At 47.7% G+C, this 20,360-nt stretch overlaps 1 protein-coding gene across 5 annotated transcripts in view; it reads right to left on the minus strand.

Annotated features, from left to right (window-relative positions):
* Positions 1-20,360, minus strand: part of ALPK2 (alpha kinase 2) — a 119,431-nt gene that overhangs the window by 45,902 nt on the left and 53,169 nt on the right. The window lies entirely within an intron of this gene.

Consider the following 20,360-nt stretch of genomic DNA (forward strand, 5'->3'; position numbering starts at 1 on the left):
TTCCAGAACCCTGGCCCATACTAGGGGCTCCGTGAATTTTGCTGAGCCAATAAACATATGAATGAATACAAGGAGAGGCTGTTGCGAGCGAGCCGAATTTAGTAACACCGCCAAACCTGTTTTTGGAAAGCGGCGTTAAGCCTGAAAACCTAGCCTCTGCTTGCACGGCATTTTCCAACCCCCTCTCTGTCCAACCGGGCCTCCTCGGACTCCACAAACACATTGTTTCATTCGCTGACCTTTTCAAAACTTTGGCCTCCTAAGCACGTCTGTCATGGAGCCCCCAGCAGGGTGTGTTGTCTTTGCAGCCACTCCGGGCTGTGCAGAGGTATATTCCTCTTTGTTAATGACAGTGTCCCAAGTGCCGACAAAGCGCACGACACGAATTGGAGTCGCTAACAATAGAAGGTGGTATGAGACCAGATCCCTCTTCTCAGAGAGCTTCTAATCCAGCTGAAGAGACAAGAGGTACGTGGAAAGGGTAAATAACCACTCTTGACAAGCTGAGCGAAGGGCCAAATGGATGGGGTTCAGCTATCACTGCTGCTCTAGGACAGGATGCCTTGCCTACCACCATCCTTCTTTCTGTGGTGAAGAGTGATGCCTGGTACTGAGTTATCACCACCTTCCAGTCAAGAGGCAACCATCGCAAAAATGACCCCCCACCACACTGCGGCTGGTGGGGCAGAATGAGAGAGAAGACCTGGGAGCTGGCAGGTCATTGCATTGAGTCATTGCAGCCACACTGAGAACTTCTACCCTGACTTCCGATGAAGTGCACAGCACAGATCCTTATGTCCGAGGCTGGAATAACCAAGTGTCCTGTTAACTGCAGCTAAAAGCATTCCTAATGGATAGGAGAGGAAAAGATATTGCTGGGGGATAAAGGAAAAGGCATGTGGGGTTCGCCCTGGAGACCTTCTGGAGGCCCTGGGTGGCTCTGGTGACTCTGGGTAGAGATTAGCTTAACGGATAATGTCGCAAAGGGCAAGGGGTGTGGCTCCTGGAAAGGGGACTCCAGGGGCTGGTCTAAATGCCAAGGGACCAAAAAGGCCTGAGGCAAGGTGAACTTGAAGTTGAGGGAGGGAGGGAGAATGGGGAAACGTGAGAAGACAGTCATCCAAGGAGAGGCCAAGGTTCTAAAGGCCAAATACAACCACCTGGGGACAGGAAGGTCAAGCCACTTAGTTCCTTGCTTCACCTGGGAACACTGTCATAGGCGGATGTGTGCTCTCATGGGATAATTTTCTTTCTCGAACTCCTGTTTCTTTCTACATGTCTTCTGGATGTGCTTTCTTCCTTATCTGGACTAGATATAAATAGCACCATGTTCTTCAGTGGCTGTCTACACATCATCAATTTCCCCCTGTGGTTCCAGGAACCTTTAAGTGGGACCTTCCCCACTCCTAACCATCCTGGGCTGCCATGGCCTCGCCCACGGCTCACCTTTCCCAAATATCTGCTGAGCCCTCACTACAGGCACAGCGCCACTCAGTCATTCGTCATTCGATAGAGCAAATCCATACCGCCTGGGGCGGCAAAACTGAAATAGCCCGGTCCCCAGCCAGAGAAAGCTTCCAGGCAAACGAGAATATTTCAGGAACGTGATCTATTTTTAGGAGCTGCCCAGTTGCCCAGAAAGGAGCATCACTTAAAGGCTTTGAATGTCAAAAGAACACACAATAGAGTGCAGGCCACTCATCTAAAAACCTCACTCCGACACCTGATGCTGAACTCATTTGACCAACTTTTCTTCATTCCATTGCCTCCTAGGAGACCAGAAATCTCCAGGCCGCTGGCCTTGCAATCCTGTCCTGATTTCTTGGAAGAGTGGTAGGGTATGTAAAATGTCAGTTTGATCTCTCATTGGGAGATTGGCTTATTGGCTGGGTTCCCGAGACAAACGTCCTTTCCTACGGCTCAGGGGCTCTGTACATTCAGTGGAACCTTTGCCTGGAAATATGGCGGGAGCAGAAGACCATTAGCGTGGCAGCCAGGAGCTCCCCCTGTTTATTGTGCCGCTCAGGTGATGTGAGGCAGGTGCTACCACTATGACCAATCACTAAGCCCTGCAGAGCCCTTAACACGGGGCAGATCCCGTTCTTAAGTGCTGCACGTATGCTAATATAGTCAATGTTTGTAGAATGCCATAGAAACGTCCGCCTTGGGGACTCTGGGTTGTGTAAGGTTAAGGGCAAATCTACCAGCTCTCCCAACACACGACAAGACCTGTATGTAGTATTCAACTGCCAAGTGCAGTGCCATGAGTCAGAAAAGCAGCCTTCATCCTTCCCTGTGTGTGTCTGGAAGTTTGCCGTGCGGTCTGCAGACCTAAGGAAAGCAGAGTTGGGAAGGCCAGTGATCTGTCTCGAATTCCATTTTCTGAAGAGTCTCTCTGTTGTTTCCTGTCTTGAAGACACTGGCGCTGGATGAGGAGGTTAATGGAAAGTGGAACGGCATGGACTGAGGAGTGGGCCTCAGGAAACCCAGCTGCGGTCCTGGATCCGCTGAGCCGTGGCAAGCGGCTTTGGACAAGTCACCGGCTCTTTCCGAGGCTGTTCCTTCCAGAGTAAAGTGAGAGGCTGGAGAGTATCTCTTGGTCCTGACGGCCTTGGTTGGCCCTGACGGCCTATCACCCTGCTGCCATGTAAACAGGACAAACATTGAAATGGGGCTTAAACCTCACCTTCCCCTTGGAACCGGATTTCCCTTGGGCTCAAAAGGCTTCCCGATCTAATCCTCTCTGTGAACTGTGACAGGTGTTAGAGAAGGAGGCACAGCCTATGGTACCGGATCCAGAAGGTACCAGTGGGGACCCCAGAGAGGGCCAGGGAGGAGCCTGTGCAGGGCCCCATGTCCTGATTCTTGTCCTTCCTAGCTTCCCCTCCCTCCTCAGTGCAGCCAGTGCCCCGTCTTCCTGGTAGGCTGTGCTGAGCCAGCACAGGGGCCCTGAAGGCCATCTGCAGAGTTCTGGAGGCTCACAGATCTAGTCCAAGGCGATGAAAATCTTCACAGCCACAGAGCAGAAGGCCAGGAGCTGTCCGCCCCCAGCTCTGCTCATCCTTTTTGGGGTTGAGAAAAGTCATGGCTTCTTCCCCCCAGGTCTTGTTTTGCCTACACAATTTTGCCTGCAATTTCAGAGGTTTCCAGGCCGCCTCGAGCCCACCGATGATCTCGTCAGGGCCCACGGGCCACGGACTGAATTCCTGCTGTAGGTGGTGAGCTAGGGGTGAGTTTAGAGGGGTTGTTTACTTCCCACAGACTGAAACTTCTATGTAGATTTCAGATGGATAACAGCTGGCGGCGGGGGGGGGGGGAATTAAGCCTTAGTCAGGTTCTAGGAGAGCATTTTCAAATCAATCTCTCTCTTTACAGTTTCTAGAATTTGTGAGCAAAACCAAAACCAACGTAGTTGCAGTTACTGTACTCCACCGACAATAATACACGGTACAAAGCCAGTTCTTGTAAACTTCAGAACCAGGAAATACTTGTCACGGTTACAACGCTACTACTCTGCCTGCTCAGCATGGCTTCACCGTGCACAGCAGTTGACGGCACCTGGCACTTGGAAAACCTGAATATAAACATAAATGGAGGCAGGTCACTTGTGCAGGATGGTCATCACCACAATGAGTAGAAAATGCAAACTCGGGGCTTGAAGAGTCCCTTCTCTGCCGTATGTCTTTCCTAGTAAGTAGCAGGATAGCTCTGTGCCCAGGTTGGGCATCTGGTTAAGCAGAAAATGTCCCTCCAGAGAGTTCAGTTCTAGAAGGGTACAGATAACCAGCAGGCAATACAGCTACCTGATTAAATTCAGACACAGCTTTGTTCACAGGAGAAACAAAACTTCCTAGGTAATCTCACTCGACTTGGAGTAGGGCACACAGCAGGTGCTCAAAAAATAGGTCACATGAGGGCCGGCTGGGAGGCTCAGTCAGTCGAGTGTCCAGCTCTTGATTTTGGCTTGGGCCATGATCTCACGGTTCGTGAGATCGAGCCTCACGTCAGACTCTGTGCTGGCAGCGTGGAGCCTGCTTGGGATTCTCTCTCTCCCTCTCTCTCTGCCCCTCCCCCGTGTGTGCACATGCCTTTCTCTCTCAAAAATCAATCAATCGATCAATCAGATGGAAACTCCAGAAAGGAATGCTGAAAAAAAAAATAGGTCAAATGAATGAAATCCATCCAATCTGTTCTTGGTCCAGTGTTGTTTTTTGTTTGTCTGGTTTTTTGTTTTTTGGGGTTTTTTGTTGTTGTTGTTGTTTCTGCCAACACAGGCAGGAAGGTTTTGTGTCTTCGGAGTATGGTTCTCTTCTTATTCTCTGTTGAGATGTTGACCCACTACCTGAAAAGTGGGCCAAGGGTCCTGTGCCTTGGTTCATATGTATTTTCTGCTAAAATAGAAGTCTTCATCTCTAATAATTTGCTGCTTGGTTGGCCTTGGCCTTCTCTAGATCAAAACTGAAGCCATCTGGTCTTTCTTCCTTCCTTCCTTCCTTCCTTCCTTTCTTTCCTTCCTTCCTTCCTTCCTTCCTTCCTTCCTTCCTTCCTTCTTTCCTTCCTTCTTTCCTTCCTTCTTTTCTTTCTTTCTTTCTTTCTTTCTTTCTTTCTTTCTTTCTCTCAGTTCCAGATGCAGACCATCCAGAAGACATCAGCATACTTTCACCCGTGAGCGCCAGGCACCGAAGGTGGCAATGTCTGTGTAACCGTGGGCACAGAGTTGTCAAGTTATGATGTGCAGCTGAAGGGTTAAGGTTAAAGCACCCGCACTGTAAAGACAAAGGGAATCAAAGGCAGGCTGGAGAGCAACGATGAATATGGTGATTGGACCAGAAATTCATGGAGCCATCAAGATCAACTCTCCCCTTGTAGATGGAAGGAAAAAGAATGCATCAGAAAGAAGTTTCTGGGAAGCTCAAGTTGTTAGGGACATGCTGTGAGATCCAAGGAAGAAAGGCCATGTCTGGGATTCAATGCAGTGATTCGAGCTGGAAAAGCAGAAAACAGGCTGAGCTGATATTTGCATGGATGGCGGTTTGAAAATTCATGTATGTTACTTCCCATATGCATGAGTAAATGCAAGCTCTGTAGTTTTTCCTCTGGCACTGATCTTGTCTTCCTCTTGAGCTCTCACTCACATGGAGGGGTTTGGAGGGCTGAGCGGAGAGCAGGTTTTCTCTCTGACGAGGCCTGCCTCGGATCTGATAACTCGAACATTCCCTTAGGGAAAGCTCGGGCCCTCGGTTCTGCCTGGTTGTGACCCAGCCCCTTTGGCAGCTGGCGTCTGAGTTGCCCACATTGGTAGACGGGTGGTGGGCTATTCCCTCCGTCCCAAAATGGAAGCGGGGGAAGATCTGCTCTCACGGTGTTCCTCAGCTTGTGCGACGACCATCCTGATGCCAGGAGACGTGGAGTCTGGGTGGACGTGTCCCTCCGGGCCCTGACTTTTTATCACAGCGTCTCCGAGGGCGCGTTCGAGGGCTGCGTACCCTAGTCTGAACCCTCACAGGCTCCCACTGATTGACTGTGCAGAGATAAGGCTCCCTCATCTATTAAGAAGGAAGGAATTTAGAAACCTCCTCTCTCAACAAAGGCAGACTAAACATTATGGTCCTGCCTAAACAAAAAATAAGAACAGACACATCTTTCTTCTGTTTGTGTTCCTCAGCACAACCCTTAGGACCTCACGATCTTCACCTCACCCTTGAGGCAATTCTAAATTTCCTGAGCTACTCTGGAGGTAGGTCCTGGAGACAGAACTGGAAAAACAACCAAAAACATTTTTTTTTCTGGCAAATCCCTGTCCACACCATTGGCGACTGTTACGAGTTTCCCGGAGTTACGGAAACAAAGGATCACCAACCGGGTGGCTTAGAAAGACACGCATTATTCTCTCAGATCTGGAGGCCAGAAGCCTGAAATCAAGATGTCCCGGGGGGCATGGCTCTAGGGAAGAATCCTTCCTATCTTTTGACCTCATCTTAACTAATTATATCTACAAAACCCCTAGTTTCAAATAAGGTCACGTTCTGAGGTTCCAGGTGGACATAAATTTGGGGGGGACAATTTTTGACACACCATGGCAACCCGTTCCGTTCCTGGACTGGCCTGTTGGCCTTCCCTGCCCACGGTCTCCTGTTTGCTCAGTGGTGAAGCTTTGTCCCTTGACTGGGGCGGGTGTGGATTTGAGAGTAGGAAGGTTTGGAATGATGCTCTAGCAGCAGGATAATTAGAGGGAGGCTGGCCTTCTTCTGGAGTTTCTGCTTGCTTCTGCGGTAAGCAGTCTGTCAGGAGGGTGGAATTCAGTACAACCGAGGGTCTATCCCTCGTCACTGCCCAGCTTCCGGACCCCACGATCAGTGCCAGCCACTTCAGAATGGCCTTAGAGTGACCAGTCCGGACGTTCTCCCATCTGCTGCTGGAGAGGCAGTGACTGGGGAGTTCCTTATGTTTGTTGTCAGAATTAGCCCGTGAGCTAGAAATGTAAAAGACGAAGGAGCAAACAGTTCTCGCCATGGTTATTTTCCCATCCAGCACCATCAGTCTGATGGTAAATGTGATGTACTTGTTTTTCAACCATCAGTTAAAAAAAAAAAAAAATGCCTGAAATCTCAAGGCAGCATCAAAATACCTGTGCTGACTCAGAAAGATAATTTTTCAAGCATCAGCAGAAAAGGGGAACTTACAGAATTTGCAATTTTACCTCCCACCCGCCCCCACCCCCTCCTCGGCTCTGCACATGCGGTGGAGGCAGCAAATTGGAGGGGGTGGGGGAATGTGATCTTTCGTGTTTGTCTCGCCTCCTTAATGAGATGGTAATTCAGTTGAACAAATACTGTTGACAGGCACTGTGTTTGTTCTGGGCATTCACAGATGAATCAGACCCAGAGTCTGTCTCCACGTGGCTCACGGAGTCACAGCCCAGCTGAGCAAACAAACAGCTGTGCTATAAGGTGAATGCTCGCAGAGGGATGGGAATAAAACGTTTTTAAACGTTTTAAAACGAAATTACTTCTCCTTTCGGGGAGAGGAGAGGAGAGACAAGCACATCAGGGAAAGATCCAGAATCCATTTATTGGCTGCCCCTGCATTTACAGGTATTAATTCTTCCATTCCTTTATTCAACAAACACTCATTGAAAGCTCTCTCTGAGCCGCGACTTGTCGTAGCTGCCGCCGGGGAAAGAACATCACCAGCTGACGACTTTCTCGGAATTTACGGTCTGCGTAAGGAGGCAGACAAGGTCAAGGAGGTCAGCGAATGTTCTGTCGGGAGAGAAGGCCAAGGAAACAGCGTGAACAAAGGCACTGGGGCAGGCAAGTTCCCAGGTGTCCGGAATGACCAGGATGTGGGTAAGGGCAGAGTGAAGGGGGACAGTGGAAAGAGCCGACAGCCTGGTTCTGGAGAGTTCTTCACGTTATCCAAAGCGTTCAGGTTTAGTCCTCTAGACTGAGCGTCCACCAAGGTTTGGCCGGGGCCGCGAAGGTGTTGTTTTCAACAAGGGAATGATATTCCCAGATTGAGGTTTCAGGAGGATTGTTGCAGGAGAAGAGAATCTTGTGTATATTCCCAGAGGTTGGGAAGGATATGGCTGGAGCCTGAAGAACCCTCACCATCTCCTCAGTGATGCCGAAGGCCCAATTTGGAGAAAGACGTCTGACCCCCTTGCCCTGAGAACTGGTCTGAAACTGACCCCATGAACTCAAACCTAAAATGGAAGGAAGAAGCTACGTAACGTCGTGGTTGGGGCTGAGGGCCTGGTGTCGGGGCAGACTCTGTTCAAAGCCAGGCTGTACCACCTCCTGACCCAGAGCCCCGACAGACACAGGATTTATCTTGTTGGGTTGTTGAGATAATTAAATAAGCTAACCCACTGAAGTCTCGGCACAGTGCCTGGCACGCACTTATACTCAGTAACATCAGCCATTATTAGCTGGCGGGCAGGTGAATGTGCTGGACGAGGGCGGACGGGCAGGGTGGGACACACCTTCCGGGGAAAGCCTCTGTGGCCCAGGAAGTGTGGTCACTGGAAATCCCTGGGAACTTACTGGCAATGCAGGATCCCAGGCCCCTCCCTAGACGCGGGGAATCAGAAGCGGTTTCCAACAACTTCGCCGGTGATCTGCACGCACGAACAAGTGTGAGAAGCACTACCCTACACGAGCCCACGAAGCTCGAGGGAATGGGCCAGACACTCCCTGCCCCTGGGGAGATGCCGATGCTGAGTCTGGACCTTCAGACGTTAAGCCTGTAGACATCTTACGAGGGAAACCCACTTTCAAGGGAGAAGCAGTCCTCCCCGCTGCCCTACCCAGCTTCCTACTCCACATCTGATTTCCCAGGCCCAGTAACCTGTGACCTCAAAGACAACTGGAATGTGTCCGCTTTTGTCCTGACAGTAACCTGATAGATGGCTCGCAGGGGTGGGGTGGCATGTCAGTTTCAAAGTGACACAAGAGACGCAGTGGAGCCTGCCCAACAAGCAGGGCTGGCCGCTTGCCAACTGGGACACTAAGGCCCTGGCAGTCGGGGGCTACCTTAGAACTTGGCATTAAAAGTAAAGGCTAGGTGGGGTTAGGGCTGGGAGGCTGGAGGGGCTCGTGGGGTGACAAGTGTTGCTGTTTGCCACTTGTTCTAAAAGGATAGACCATGGCTCGGAATATATGGGACACAGGAAGCAGCCCTTTCCTTTAAAAATACAACCACCTAGGGGCACCTGGGTGGCTCAGGTCATGATCTCACCGTTGGTGGGTCTGAGCCCCTCATTGGGCTCTATGCTGACAGCTCGGAGCCTTCAGCCTGCTTTGGATTCTGTGTCTCCCTCTCTCTCTCTGCCTCTCCCCTGCTCATGCTCACTCTCTCTCTCTCTCTCTCTCTCTCAAAAATAAATAAACATTAAAAATTTTAAAAAAATAGAACCACATACCGTAATAGTGGGTGCATGTCTCGCCACATTTGTCCAAACCCACAGAATGCACTACACCAAGAGTGAACCCTAATGTAAACCACGGACTCTGGGTGATAATGATGTGTCAATGGAGGTTCATCCACCATAACATATAATCCCACGCTGCCGGGGGATGATAGCAGGGGAGGCTGTGCATATGTGGGGGCAGGAGGTATAAGGGACTCTCTCTATCTCCTGCTCAATTTTGCTAAAAACTACTCTAGGAAAGTCCATTTTTTAAAATAAAAAGAAAATTATGATTTATCATTGAATCAGGAAAGAAGGAAAAAAAAACAAGGTTGAGGCCTGGGGCAGTATGCTTTTAAAAAAAAATCACAGTTATAGGGGTGACTGGGTGGCTCAGTTGGTTAAGCATCCAACTCTCGATTTTGGTTCAAGCCATAATCCCAGGGTCGTGAGATCAAGCTGGATGTCGGGCCTGCTTAAGATTCTTTACCTTCTCTCTCTGTCCCTCCCCTGCTCAAAAAAACAACAACAAAAATACACACACACACACACACACACACAATTATAATAGAAATAACTTAGAGCCGAGATGTCCAGTCCAGAAGACCTTAGCTATTTGTGACTAATGAACATTTGAAGTGTTCCTAGCACAACTAAAGAACTAAACTTTAAATTTTATTTAATTTTAATTAATGTACATGTAAATTAAAAAACTGATGTGTGTGATACAGTTAGTAAAAATCGTAAGTAGGCTTGGAACAATTTGAGGATATGAATCTACTCTTTCAATTGTGAATTTCATGAAATCTACACACAGATCAAGTATTTCCAGTAAATAGTTAGCATCCAAATTGAGATACAACATAAGTGTAAAATTTTGAAAACTTAAATAGTGGAAAAAAGAATATAAAATATCTCATTCATTTTTATATGGATTCTTTTTTAGAGACAGACAGAGTGCAAGCAGGGGACAGGGGCAGAGGGAAAGAGAGAGAGAGAAAAAGAGAGAGAGAATCTTTAAGCAGGCACCACACTCAGTGCAGAGCCCGAAACGGGGCTTGATCCCACGACCCTGGGATCATGACTTAAGCTGAAATCAAGAGTCGGGTGTTCAACCAACTGAGCCACCTAGACGTCCCTTATATGGATTATATATTGGAATAATATTTTGGTTAAATTTTTTAAAATGTTTATTCATTCCTGAGAGAGAGAGCATGAGCAGGGGAGGGACAGAGAGAGGGGGGACAGAGGACCCTGTAAACCTGGAGATGTTCTGGGCAGAGTCCTGAAAGGGCCCAGGAATTACTGCCTGGACTGGCTATGGAGCCCATGGCCTTGCCCTTACTCTCTGAGGCCTCCTGGGTTCCAACATGTTATACTTACTTTAAATCAAGCTGGCTGCGTTCCAGGTAAGTTGCCATTTTTCTTTATTGTTTTCTCTTCCACATCAGATTTTTTAAGCCAAAAACAATTGGGATTTGCACAATCTGTGTCATGAATGCGTTCCTTCTCTGATGTCTGAAATAAAAACCTGAAGAAGGATATCTGAACTTGCTTTGAGGTACTTTGTGTTTAAATTGCCCTTTCTGGCTCTAGCAGTTTCTTGTGGCTGCTGTAACAAATTACCACAAACTCACTCATTGAAAAGAACACAAAGTTACGGGTGCCCGGGTTGTGTCTGACTTCAGGGCAGGTCATGATCTCATGGGTTGTGAGTTCAAGCCCTGCATGGGGCTCTGTGCGGACAGCTCAGAGCCTGGAGCCTGCTTTGGATTCTGTGTCTCCCTCTCTCTCTTTCTCTGCCCCGCTCCCACCCCACCGCTGCTCAAAAATAAACAAACATTAAAAAAAAGAAGAATACAAATTTATTATCTTACAGTTCTGCAAGTCACAAAGTCCAACATGGATCTCACTGGGCTGGAATCAAGGTATCAGCAAAACTGCATTCTTTCTAGAAGCTCCAGAAAAGAATCTCCTTGCCTTTTCCAGCTTCTGGAGGCTGGCTGCATTCCAACAACTCATGGCCTCTTCCTCCAAATAAATTCAAAGCCAGCAGTGTGGGATCTTCAAATCTTTCTCAGACTCTGACCCTCTTCTCACCTTCTCACTTAGAAGGGCCTTGTGATTACATTTGGATGACCAGATAATCTAGGGTAATCTCCCCACATCGAAATGCTTACCTTACATCTATAAAGTCCTGTTCACTACATAAGGTAATATATTCACCAGCTCTGGGGACCAGGGCAGGGACCCAATCTTTGCAGGCATTGTCCTGCCCACCACAGCGTAAAGGGCCTAGACAACCTGCTGGGGTGGCCCCTCAGCCAGCACTCAGCTACCTTCGTTCCAGAAGAAGAAATTGGGCATATTTGCTTTTCCGGAGTCGTGGAGTCTCCCAGTCTGAGTTTTGAGATGGTTAAATGCTGATTTTCCAGATATTAAAATTCTTATTGACACATGCCCCAGAATGGCGTGTGAGAGATTTATAGACTACTTGCTATGGGCTAAACTGTGCCCCCTGCCCCGCAATTCCTATGTTGAAGCCCTAAACCCTGCACCTCAGAATGACACTATATTTGGAGATGGGGCCTTTAAAGAGGTAATTAAAGTAAAATGGGGTCATTAGGGTGGGCCCTAATCCAATATGACTGGTGTCACTACAAGAAAGGGAGAATAGGACATAGACACCACACATGTGCAGCGAGAAGGCGGCCATCCACAAGCCATAGAGGGAGGCCTAAGAAGAAACCTACTTGACCAACTAACTCTTTGGCTTTGGACATCCAGCCTCCAGAACTGTGAGAAAACGAATTTCCATTGTTTAAGCCAGCCGGTCTATGGTCTTTCGTTATGGCAACCCTACTAAACTAAAACACTACTTTTCTGTATTCGTACCGTTGTAGTGTTGGAAATGAATGATTACAATTCGAACCTTTTCCTATTACTTTGGTTTACAAATTTTCTGAAGTTCTTGGCACACCCGCTGAGTTGAAATCCCCTTTCGCAAGTGGGCCCATCAGATCACATTGAGCCGGTGTTCGACTCAACAGTGATTGGGCATTTCCAACTATCGGGTACTGTGTCTGCTCAACAAAGCTCGCCCCTGACCCATAAGGAATCGACGTCTAGTGGAGCGAACAAATCAGTAGACTGTCCATCTAATCCAGCGTAATCGATAGTAGAGGCTCGCAAGTCCGTGACATGAAGAGCTGCAGTACTTTATCGAAGGGAGTGGATCGGGGCAGGATGGCGAGGCGGGGACATGAGGATTCCGGAAGTGTTCCGAAACGAGTGACATCTGAACACCGGGCCTTAAGGAATCAGCCAGATGCCGTCAAGGTCAGGCCCTTAAAAGGACTTCCCCCTGTGTTCCAGGGGCGGAAGATTCTACGTTAACTGGCGGCGTTAGGTAGGAAGATGTCCTAACTTGAGTCCCCTTGGAAAAACCGACCGCGAGACAAGAATGTGGAGGCAGTTAGTTTATCAGGGAGGTGACCTCAGGAAGAGTGTGAGTCCGGGAAGGGAGGACAGCCAGCACATGACTACACATGTTGCAGCTGCGGACACACGGAGCCCCTCTACAGAACGGTGTGGCACATGCCTTAGAATCATCCTATGGGAACAGGAGGTTTCCCTACCTCCAGCTACCTTGTCGTGTGTGGCCAAACCCCCTCCCAGGCCATGAAGAAAGGAGGTGGGGAGCTGTGGGGTGCTGCAAACTGTCTTCACCTGCAGCTGCGGGTGAGCCCAGGGGACTGAGGAGGGTTGGGGCCTGAGCATCATCTGCATCTGCCTCGGGGACAACCAGATAATTCCATAAACCATCTGGGTGTCGGAGTCAATCAATGGGGTTCTTTAACCCCGATGATTCTGACGCTCCTCTCCCTCAGAATCATCAGCCTCGACTTGTTCGGTGCTGACCTGATTTCCTTAGGGAACGTGAATTCCAGGCTTGTCACTTAAAATAGATGTACCATGAGCATGTTAATTAACCTCTTTGAGTTCTGTGGGCCAGCTCACATTTGTATTCCACGGATTAATACCCAATGTAGGGCATTAACATAGTGCCTGGAACACGCGGACCCTGTGAATGGTTGTTATTTTTACCGACGACAACACTTGTTCCTCTGCACAATCTGTGCAAACTTTGGACCAGGTGATGAACTTGAGGTGGTGATGTGAGAAAGAGCACCTCCACAAAGTTTTGTCCTCAGGCTCTTTACACAACTTCCTGGAATGCCTTGCTTATTGCTTCGCTTGGGTAAACGAAAACTCCATTTCAGAAAAAAACGCCTTCCTAAAGTGTCACATGAGTGTCACGCAATGAACACCAAAATAGCAAAATCGTCCTTTATAAGAACTTACAGCCTCCCAGTGAATTGACTGAGCTCTGGTTTAAATTAGGTACAAATGGAAGCTATTGTAGACCATACGGATGCTTTTCTTTTTTTTTTTAACGCTTATTTATTTTTGAGACGGCGCAAGCAGGGGAGGGGCGGAGAGAGGGGGAGAGAGGATCCGAAGCAGGCTGTGCACCGACAGTAGCCCGATGCGGGGCTTGAACTCACCAACCATGAGATCATGACCGAGCCGAAGTCAGACGCTCAACGGACTGAGTCACCCAGGTACCCCAAAGGGATGCTTTTTAGTAATTTACTGCATTAGTCCACCAAATGGCTCCCAGATCACGTGGGGCTCTGAATTCTGAGGCTGACCTTATGTCTCCGTCTGTTGGGACTGCTATCACAAAATACCACGGACTGGGTAGCTTAAGCAACAGAAACGTATTTCTCATAGTTCTGGAGAACCAATGCAGTTCCAGGTGAGGACTCTTTTCCTGGCTTGCATATGGCTGCCTTCTTGCTGTGTCTTTACATGACACAGAGGGAGAGAGAGAAGAGAGAGAGAGGGAGAGAGAAGGTGAAAGACACACACACATACACACACATACACAGAACTGGGGGAGGGAGGTAGAAAGAGGGAGGGAGGGAGCAGGGGGGAAGAGAGAGATGGGGAGGGAGGAGGAGACACACACGGTGAGGGGGAAGGGGAGGGAGAGCCAGCTGTGGTCTCTCTTCCTCTTCCGATGAGGACACTAATCCCATCATGGGGGCTCCACCTCATGATTTTGTCCAAACCTAATCACCTCCTAAAGGCTCACCTCTGAATACCAACACTCTGGGAGTTAGGGCTTTAACACTGGATGTGGGAGAGGGGGCACGACGTTCAGTCATGACCCCTTGCTTTCCATCACAGAGCAGCTCTCCTCCTGGGGAAACCTGACATCTCACATAATACAGTCTCACAATATATGATTCCAGGAAAATGGTAAAAAAGGGGATTTTGCCCATATTAATTGGTTCTATTTTTTTGTTAATGTTTATTTATTTATTTTGAGAGAGAGAGAGAGAGAGAGAGAGAGAGAGAGAGAGAATCCCAAGCAGGCTCAGCGCTGTCAGCTTGGAGCCTAACACGGGGCTCAATCCCACGAACTGCGAGATCATGACCTGAGCCAAAATCAAGAGTCGGAGGCCCAACCGACTGAGCCACCCAGGTGCCCCAGTTCTATTTTTAATAATATTAACTCATGTGTAGGCCCCGTGGATGCTCATGGGACCTTTATTCAGTGTCTAACTTTTAGCTTCCACGTTCACTGATCAAAGAGGAAGGTTCTCCTGCTAGATTTGGGGCAGTCTCTAAAGGGATTTAGAAAAGTTGTAGTATTATTATATACACTATTTTTCAAGAAAAATGGAACGGAGCTTACTGATACTGTACAGTAGCTAAAAGAAGAGGGGCGCCTGGGTGGCGCAGTCGGTTAAGCGTCCGACTTCAGCCAGGTCGCGATCTCGTGGTCTGTGAGTTCGAGCCCCGCGTCGGGCTCTGGGCTGATGGCTCAGAGCCTGGAGCCTGTTTCCGATTCTGTGTCTCCCTCTCTCTCTGCCCCTCCCCCGTTCATGCTCTGTCTCTCTGTCCCCAAAATAAATAAACGTTAAAAAAAAATTAAAAAAAAAAATAATAAAAGAAGAGAACAGAGGCTATTTCCACTCAAAAGTCACCAGTTTTTGTCAGTTCCCTTAGGTAAGAGCTGAATGAGTGATTTTGAGACGAGCTCGCTTATGCTAGAACTGCAGTGAGACGTAAAGGTGTCAAACAAAAGATCGACCAGGGGTTTAACTTGGGGTCCATGGGACCACAGGTGAAGAGCTGGATCTTTCTCTCATGAAGCCAAATTTTTCAAGGGAAGAGACTACGGGTATAATGCTTTGTCATTTGTTTATGAGCATTTTCTCATATCAAATGTTTCCGAAGTATGATTTTTTTTAATGTTTATTTATTTTTGAGAGACAGAGAACGAGTGGAGGAGGGGCAGAGAGAGAGGGAGACAGAGAATCTGAGGCAGTCTCCAAGCTCTGAGGTGTCAGCACAGAGCCTGATGCGGGGCTGGAACTCATGAACCAGGAGATCTTGACCTGAGCCTAAGTCAGACCCTTAACCGACTAAGCCACCCAGGTGCCTATCAAGGTATGATTTTTAATGGCTGCGTTGTGTTCCGAAGGATTTTGTACTGCAGTATTTAACCAGCCTCCTGCCCCCACCCCCACCACTGTTAAAATATCTAGAGTGTTGCCACAGTTTCATGCTGCAGTGAACCTGTCCGGCTAGCTGTGTTTATAGCTCTGATCACTGGATTAGGTTAATGACTGGGCCAAAGTTTGCATTTTAAAGGCATTAGTGGGGTGCCTGGGTAGCTCAGTCAGTTAAGTGTCAGACTCCTGATTTTGGCTCAGGTTATGATTCCAAGGTCATGGGACTGGACCCTGAGGCAGGGTCCATCCTGAGCGTAGAGCCTGCTTAAGATTCTCTCGGGGCACCTGGGTGACTCAGTCGGTTGAGCTTCTGACTTGGGCCCAGGTCACGATCTCACCGTCTGTGAGTTCGAGTCCCACGTCGGGCTCTGTGCTGACAGCTCAGAGCCTGGAGCCTACTTTGGATTCTGTGTCTCCCTCTCTCTCTGACCCTCCCCCGCTCATGCTCTGTTTCTCTCTGTCTCAAAAATAAAATAAAACATTAAAAAATAAATAAATAAAGGTATCAGTAAATATGGCCAATTTGCCATCCAGAAAGGTGATACCAATTTTCACTACCACCAACAGTATAGGAGAAAGTCTGTTTCCTCACAGTCTTATCAGCTGAAGGTATTATCACTTTAAAGAATTTTTTTTCCAACGTTTATTTATTTTTGGGACAGAGCGAGACAGAGCATGAACGGGGGAGGGGCAGAGAGAGAGGGAGACACAGAATCGGAAACAGGCTCCAGGCTCTGAGCCATCAGCCCAGAGCCTGACGCGGGGCTCGAACTCCCGGACCGCGAGATCGTGACCTGGCTGAAGTCGGACGCTTAACCGACTGAGCCACCCAGGCGACCCTATTATCACTTTAAAAACAGTCTGTCAAAACTGACAAAGGAAAGAGGGAAAGAAAGAAGGGGTGAAAGGAGGGAGAAAGTAATTTGATAAGTTTATGAAGCAATTGTACATTTTTCTTTATGGATTGACCATTCAATTCCTTGCCTATTTGGATTAAGCTGTTCACCCTTTCTTACTCTGTTTTCTTTGTCAATACCTCACCAGTACATACTTTTCTAAGTTTTCATTTGTTTTTAAATTCTGTTTGTGGGGTTTTTAATATGCAAGATTCTTCTATCATCAGATTTATCAATTCTCCCCCTTAGGCTTAGAGAGCCGTTCCTCACCTGGAGATTCACGTTTTCTTCTACCCTATTTGATATTTATTTTGGTAGCTGATGTGGAATTAGGGATTCACAGGACTTTCGTGCCTGGGAAACTTACAGATCCCCATGTTCAACCCCTTTAGTTTAAGGAAAAACTACGGGAAGAGGCCCAGGGAGAAGGAGAAATGACTCAGGGACATACAGCTGGTTAATGACAGAACCAGGACCAAAATTACAGATTCCTTGACTTCAGTTTATTCTCCTTTTAAAAAATATTAGTTTTCTTTTTTTTTAAATTTTTTTCAATGCTTTTATTTATTTTTGAGGAATAGAGAGAGCACAAGCAGGGGAGAGGCAGAGAGAGAGAGGGAGACACAGAATCCGAAGCAGGCTCCAGGCTCTGAGCTGTCAGCATGGAGCCCAACTGGGGGCTCGAACCCATGAACAGTGAGATCACGACCTGGACCAAAGTCGGACACTTAACCGACTGAGCCACCCCAGGGCACCCCCAAAATATTAGTTTTCAATAATGCAAGTACCAAGTGAATATAGTTTCCTTAAAAACTATAACATTACCAACCACACGTCCGAATGCAAGTTTCCTATTTCCCTTCCTGGAGGGGTCACCGTTGTCATTTTGGCGTGGATCCTTCCACACTTAGCAAAAATAATTTGATGTGGATCATTCTGTGATACGCCTTCCTTACTCTACCTTATGTTTAGAGATGCCCATCATTTGAACAGGCCACACTTTTCTTCAGCCGTTTCCGCATAAATGTTTCCTTAGACAAACAATGCTGCAGCACATATGGTACGTGTCTCTCTGGGGCCGCGAAACTATCGCTTAGTGGGTAATGCCCTAATTTTAAAAGATATCACCAAGTTACACTCTTGCTGGCAACATACCCATTTCTCCATAATCTCAACACCTTGATATTATCTATCATCCTTTAAATGTTTTGCCTGAAGGGTGAGAAACATTGTATTTTTTAAATTGATATTTTCCTAATTACGCAAGAGGTTAAATGTCTCACATGTTTACTGACCATTTTATTTCCTCTTCTATGAAATTCATATGCATTTACTTTTATCTTTCTTTAAAATTCAACTGTTAGGGATATTATTCTTACCCTAACTTATATATATATATATATATATATATATATATATATATGTTATATATATATTTTTTATATACTTAATATACTTATATTTTATATACTTATAAAATATATATATTATATTAAATATAAATAAATATAAATATTACAAAAATAAATAAATATTAAATATATATATGTTATATATTTTTTTTATATACTTTGGAAACTAATCTCTGTCTGTTATATATGTCCTACATATTTCTTCCAATATGTCACTTCCTTCAATTTTGTTTATGGCATTTTTTTGTTGTTATATGGAAATTAACTTGATGTAACAAAATGATCAATGTTTTCTTTCTTTCTTTCTCTTTATTTTTTCTCCCTATCTCTCCCTTTCTTTCTCCCTTTCTTTCTCTCCCTCTCTCCCTTTCTTTTCTTCCTACCCTCCCTCCCTTCTTCCTTCCTTCCTTCCTTCCTTCCTTCCTTCCTTCTTTCCTTCCTGTCTTACTGTGTCCCAAGATCTTATGGTTTTCAAGTTCTTAAAAATGGTTTCCAATATATTTTCTAGACATTTATTGTTTAGGTTTTTTTCTTAATATATTTAATAGAGCGATCCATCTGGAGTTCATTTGGGGTCCACTGGAATGAACTAGTCTTATTTTTTTTTTTCTCCATATAAATGGCCAATTGTGTCAGCATCGAAGATTTTGTTTCTCTCCTAAAACTTGAGACGCTCTTTCCACCATAAGCCAAATTCCAATATATTCTTGGGTCTGATTCTGCACTCACTACTCAGTTTGGTTTATCTATTGATCTATCTGGGGCCGCTCCCACCCAGTTTTGACAACCGCAGCTTCGTCATTTGTATTGATAGACCGATGGTTAGTCCAATGTTTCTCCTGCCCCATCGTCAGAGAAGCAAGTTCGTTTTCAGTCACAGCCCCGAATCACCCATAAGGCATGTCTCTGGCCCTCAGCTCCCACCCAAGGCGGTGGGAGGGCTCAAACCCACCCAGGCAGCCAAGCGACCCTCCTGTCTCTGGCCTCCACTGCTTCCGCCCAAATTCCTGTCACCGAACTACTCCTTAAAATAAAACTCAGCTGCAGATGGCGCACCTGTTTTGGATTAGTTACAATAAATCAGGATCTGTATTTATTTCGGCTGGCGGACAGGTGAAGAATAAGCTGTTTACAGCGAGTCAGCTAGAAAGCAGACATCCAAATCCGAGGTTCCCCCCGCCCCAGGGCCAAGGGGTTACACTTGACAAGCCCCAAGCTTCCTGTTGCTTCCAAAATCCTGTGATTCTTTATGGGAACACTTCAAGCAGTAGTATTCACGCTAGATCTTGGTCTAATTACGCCCGTGGTTGGAGTTTTACTGCCCACGAGGGCCACCCAGACCTCTTGTTACAGGGCAGATTCAACAAGCCGGGGGTAAAATGTAGAGATCTGTAATTGTTTTAATGTTTATTCGTTTTGAGAGAGACAGGTAGAACGTGACGGGGGGGAGGGGTGGAGAGAGAAAGAGAGAGGATCCCAAGCAGGCTCTGCGCTAACAGCCCAGATGTGGGGCTTGAGATCCTGACCTGAGCTGAAACCAACAAGAGTTGGGCGGTTAACCCACTGAGCCCCCCAGGTGCCCCTAGAGATCTGTGTTCTTAAACATGCACCTTAGCGAATGATTCCAGTGCAAATAATCCAGGCCCTCCCTTTGCACTGCTCTGAGCCCCTGAGAAGGAGGCCTTCAGCCCCTGGGGCGGGGGGGGGTCCCTGGGCACAGGATCTACAATGAGTTATCTGTCTGAGATGGGTTAGTAGGGGAATGAGGTCAGTATAATGCAGATGCATTCATATGTGATTTTCTCCTAGGCCAGGGGGCCCTGAGTAGCTGCAGTAAAGTATAGAATCTTGAGCAGGAAAGGGAAGGGCCTTCAGCTCAATTTTTGCATTGGCAGCAGACTCTCTGAAGGCCTCTTTGCATAAAATAAAAAATGACGTGTGTCCTGTAGTTGCTCTCTCCTGAGACATGCACTCTAGACCTGTGTGTCTGAGGGCAGTGTGCACCCCCAGGCCCAGCTCCCCCCACCCCCCAGGCCCAGCTCCCCACCCCTCCCCCACCCCCCAGACCCAGCTCCCCCCCCACCCCCAGGCCCAGCTCCCCACCCCTCCCCCACCCCTCAGGCCCAGCTCCCCCCCCACCCCCAGGCCCAGCTCCCCACCCCTCCCCCACCCCCCAGGCCCAGCTCCCCCCCCCAGGCCCAGCTCCCTCCCCCTCCCCCACCCCCAGGCCCAGCTCCCCCCACCCCAGGCCCAGCTCCCCACCCCTCCCCCACCACCCAGGCCCAGCTCCCCACCCCTCCCCCACCCCAGGCCCAGCTCCCCACCCCTCCCTCACCCCCAGGCCCAGCTCCACAGCAGCCATGCTGGCCAGAGACCCAATTCTGTCCTTGCTGCCTCAGCACCCTCTGACTTGCCTAACTAAAGGGCTGCCAGCATTTCCACTCAGTTATCTTGTATATTTTTAATATGTACCATGGCAACCATTGGCTAACCTGAGCTGCCTCCCTGCACAGTCCAAGTGAACTTCCTGGTTCAAAAGCACCTTTTTTTT

This window comes from Prionailurus bengalensis, chromosome D3 (genome assembly GCF_016509475.1).
Source record: "Prionailurus bengalensis isolate Pbe53 chromosome D3, Fcat_Pben_1.1_paternal_pri, whole genome shotgun sequence".
In the NCBI taxonomy this organism is placed as follows: domain Eukaryota; kingdom Metazoa; phylum Chordata; class Mammalia; order Carnivora; family Felidae; genus Prionailurus; species Prionailurus bengalensis.